This window comes from Bison bison, unplaced genomic scaffold, assembly GCF_000754665.1.
Source record: "Bison bison bison isolate TAMUID 2011002044 unplaced genomic scaffold, Bison_UMD1.0 scf7180017864289, whole genome shotgun sequence".
Taxonomy (NCBI): Eukaryota; Metazoa; Chordata; class Mammalia; order Artiodactyla; family Bovidae; genus Bison; species Bison bison.
This window is the reverse complement of record NW_011494861.1, coordinates 11,969,367-11,973,721: the sequence shown is the minus strand read 5'-3', so window position 1 is coordinate 11,973,721 and position 4,355 is coordinate 11,969,367. Positions and strand designations below refer to the sequence as shown.

At 57.7% G+C, this 4,355-nt stretch overlaps 1 protein-coding gene across 4 annotated transcripts in view; it reads left to right on the top strand.

Moving 5' to 3' along the window:
- Positions 1-4,355, top strand: part of FBLIM1 (filamin binding LIM protein 1) — a 27,500-nt gene that overhangs the window by 495 nt on the left and 22,650 nt on the right. The window contains exons 1-2 of one of the 4 annotated variants that reach the window (XM_010850035.1): positions 110-198; positions 4,086-4,141. The exons of 1 other annotated variant lie outside the window; for it this stretch is intronic. The gene's annotated coding sequence lies outside the window, so the exon portion shown is untranslated. Of the gene's footprint in view, positions 1-109; positions 199-4,085; positions 4,142-4,355 lie in introns of those variants that run through there. 2 more of the 4 variants (XM_010850036.1, XM_010850037.1) reach the window with 2 other exon arrangements.

Below are 4,355 nucleotides of genomic sequence, written 5' to 3'. Positions count from 1 at the left end.
GGTAGGGGCCGCTTCCGCCCGGCGGCAATCCCGGGCCCCCTCCCCCAAGCTTCACCTTTTATGGTAAGGCGGCCCGGGCGGCGGGGCGGAGGGAGCCGAGGGGGCGGGGAGGACGGAGGGGGCGGGAGGCGCCGCGCCGCTCCGGGCTCTGCTCGATCGGGTGACCGACCGGACCCGCCGGGGGCGCGGGCGGCTCAGGTAAGCGGAGCGGGGTGGGGTGGGCGTCCCGTCCTGCCGTCCGCGCCCCCGGCTACACACAGGTGACAGCGCGGGCAGCCCCTGGCCGGAGCGCAACCCTGCTCCCCGACCCGGACCTCAGCTCCGGCGCTCCCAGGGGGGCCCGCGGGACTGGGGGCCGGGGGTGCGGGTCTCTGTTCCCCGAGCGGAGGGAGGGCAGGTCTGGAGGTAGCGCGCGTGTCCCTGCCCCGGAGCGGCACGCGGAGAGAAGGGATGGAAGCAGGGCGGAAGCTCCCGCACAAAGAGGACAGCGTCCCGCACTTGGATCGAATTAAAGTCCCCGGCGGCGCCCCACTGTGACCCGGCCAGCCGCCCCGCCTGGGTGCTTGCGGGAGGGCGCCGGGTTTCCGAAGGTCCTGGAAGCTCCGGGCCCCTTTCTCCAGCCGGGGTTAGGCGAGGGGCAGGAGGGGCCGCGGAACTGCCCCTCTCTGGGCCTCATATCCTCTGGGGGGAGGGGGGGTGCTGGGAAGGGGTGGGACTGAGCTATCCCCAGGGTGTGTGCCTGGGGCACCCTGGCCTGAGTCCTCCTCCAGCCCAGATTCTGAGGACCCCAAGGAGAGACTGGGCAGCGCCCAGATCCCTGTTCTTCACATTGATGGAAGCCAAGTCCTGGTCTTCTCAGGCCCCCCAGGGGTTCCGCCTCTCGCATGAGGTACTGAAATACCATCCGGCTTTCTCTTGGCACCTACCCAGTACCAAGATCTTGAGCACCCCCTCTCCTTTTATGCGCTCAGCCACCCTTCCAGAAAGACCTCATTATTTCCACTCTTTGAAATAACAGAGGCCCAGAGAGGTTCAGTGACCTGCTTAGGGTGGCCCAGCAGGAAAGAGGTGGGGTTGGGGAACTCAGCCCTGTGGGCCTCCTCCACTTCCCTGGGGTGGGAGAGAGGGAGAGGCCCTTCTGTCCCAGGCTGCAAGGCCGGGAGAGGGGGCTCAGTTTCACTCCCACTGCCTGCAATTTAACTCCCAAGCAAGCCTAGGCTGCTTTCTCGGAGTCCTGAAGAGCACAGCTTAGAGGTGGTCCCACAGGGTTTGAGAGGAGTAGGACCAGGGACAGAGTGCATAGTGGGGGACTACCCCCATCCTTGGAGGCCCTCTGGGTCAGCCAGCCCTCCCCTGCCCTGAGCTGCAGCCTAAAGCTGGGCTGGGTGGCTGGCTGGATCTCAACCTCCTTCCTTCCTCTTAACAGGAAATGACTTTCCTTCCCTTTGTTTCCACTTTCTCCGCTTACCCAACTGGATCTCACTTTGGTCCTCTGGGAGAGGAAGGGTGGTGGCCAAGGGTCCCCCAGGCTGGGCTGGCTGGGAGGCCGCCCCACAGGGAGCTTCCTCACACACCCCCGCTCCAGGGTGACCTGGGGGGCATTGGGACCCAAGGGGAGCCTTGGCTCCTTTTCCTGCTCGGGTCTGACTGACAGGGCTTTGAAAATCCCTAGCTCGGCCCCTTCCCCTGGGGCCTGAAGTCCCTGTTGGAAGCACTGGGAAGGGTTAGGCCGGGGTGGGGGTGGGGGGGTTGCTGCCCAGCTGTGAACATCTGGTTTCAGTGCTGGGACGTTTGTCCTGGTCTTTGTCTGAGAAGCCAGCAGATTTGACTTCCCGGAGGGGTGTGTTGGGGTGGAGTGGGGTTCAGGGCAGGGTGGGAGGGAGGCAGAGAAGGCACCCTCTGCAGCCTCCAGGAATGAGCCCAGAGTTTACTGGCCATCTGATAATTGGTCTGGATTGAGCCATTCTGTGTAAGAACAGGCCTGGGGATTTTTGCCTCCCCACCCTGACCCACCCTGAATCATCCAGGGGGAAAAAATGTGACCTCTCAGGCCCAAGGATACCCCGTGGACTTCCAGGTTAGATCCTGCTCTGTTAGAATTCCAGGTCTCCAATCTCTTGATTGGGGCCTCACCTGGCCTCATCTATACAGTGGGGGCAGGACTTCCCTGGTGGTCCAGGGCTAAAACTCCATCCTTTCAATGCAGGGGGCCCGCGGTTCATCCCACACGCCGTGCAACACACCATGCAGGCCGCAACTAAGACTTACTGCAGCCAAATAAATATTTTAAAAAATGAAGTGGGGGCATAGCAATCTGTGTTAAGAATTAAGTATCTTTTTAATGTATTGTTTTATAATTATTTTCATTATTATTTTGGCTGTGCAGGAAGGGTGCGTGGGATTTTTAGTTCCCCGACCAGGGATTGAAACCACGCCCCCTGCATTGGGAGCATGGAGTCTTAACCACTGGACTGCCAGGGAAGTCCCAAGAATTATGTGACTGAGTAAGCACTGGCTGCAGTGCCTGGCACATGGCAAGCACTTTATCAGTGGGTGCCCTTGTTCTTGTACTTAAACCTTAGATGCACTCTGAAACTTGTTTGCAAAAATAGATACTTGTAATAAAGTATGAAAGCAAAGAGGAGGACAGCCAACAGAAGCATATGTACTTCCAAACATCACTTACAAAACAGGAAGCAAGAGAGAAGTACTTTACAAGAACTTTAGAAGTTTTATTCCTATATTGGTTTCTTTTTCAGAACAGATATTTTATTATCAGAATGAGCTCCACGTTTTAATCAAAGATAAATCAATTTAAAGGGAATTTAGGAGCATATATTATTACTATTCTCCATCAGTCTACAGGAGTCCACAGTGGCCGGTGGAGGGAGGCCTTTGAATGGCCACTCAGGCTCCAGGTCATTAGGGTCCCTGTGGGCCGGCCTTTGGGGCTGAGTCAGGGTGGCCCATATGGAGAATAAGAGAGAAAAAGGGCAATTCCTTCCCTGGGCACAAGCCCTGGGTGCCAGTAAGAACTCTGGGGCTGAGTGTGGACAACTTGCCCCACCCCATGACCCTACCTCATCCCTGGCCCCCTGGCAGGAGCCACCTGAGAGAAGGAAAGTGCACTCTCCCTGGTCCGGTTGCTGCCCTGCTCCCAGATCCATGTTTTGATGTCTCCTGTGTGCTGGACTTGGGTCATGCAAAGACCACAGACGCAGTTGAAAGCATATGAGGTCACTTCTAGGGAGCGGGCAGACATGATAATGGTGAGCCAGTGTGGCCTGTGATGGGCTGTCATTGCCCTGTGGCGTAGACAACTACCCTCGAGTAGGAAATCAGGGGAGGCTTCAGGGAGGAGGTGATGTTTGCGCTGGGCTTCTAAGGAAAAACTGGAATTTACCCTGCACTGGGCAGGAAAGACAGATGGTAGGAACATGCCAGGGCAAGTAAGGGAGAAAGATGGTCCAGGAAGGGTGCGTGGTCCAAGGTGATCAAAAATAGGTGGAGGCCAGGGGGATTTGGACTTTATTTTGAAGGTAGTAGGGAGCCATGGAGGGCTTTTGAGTAGAGAAGAAACAGACTGATGCTCTGGAAAGATCACTCCTGAGGCAGGATTGGAGATCCTTGAGGCACTCACCCCTGTGCCTGAATCAGGGCATGACTTTGGAGATGAGAGCAGGAGAGATTCTGGCCACAGGATCAAGACTTGATTGGATGTGGAGGCTGATGGCCAAGCACAGGATGCTGGTTTGTGAGCTGGGCCGGGAGAGGGCAGCAGAGCCAGGTGGCCAAGAGCATGGGCTCTGGGTTCAGATCCCAAGTTCCCTGCTGCATGACGCTGAATGAATGACTTCTACTTCTTCCTCTGGGCTTCCTTATCTGTAAGACGGGGATGGTAACAGTGCTTCTCCCACTCCAGCCGTGGGAGGTGTGTGAGTTAATGGGCGGAAAGTGCTTAGGGCAGGGCTGGCACAGGATAGGCCTTGGTAAACAGTGGCTCTGATGGTTCATCTGTCCCCTTTGCCTCCTGGAATCCAGTGCTGATCTTCTAACCGTTGATTCACCCTGTCTCCCTCCCATAGTGGAGCTGGCCTGAACACTGGGGACCTCAGCCTTCCTAGGAAAATCCAGATCCCAGGTGAGGAAGGTAGTTTGGGGTGCGGCCCTGGGCTGGGCCTGGCAGTCAGTAGTGCCGAGGGTGGGGAGCTGGAGGAGCGGCCCCTCCCTCATGCTCCTTGGAGGAGGGAAATTAATCATTGGTGAGGTGAGCAGGGTAGGGCTGCCCTTTGTTCCACCAGGTGTGCAGGTTGGGGGACGGGCGGTCAGGACTGCTGCGGCCCCTCTGTGGCCAG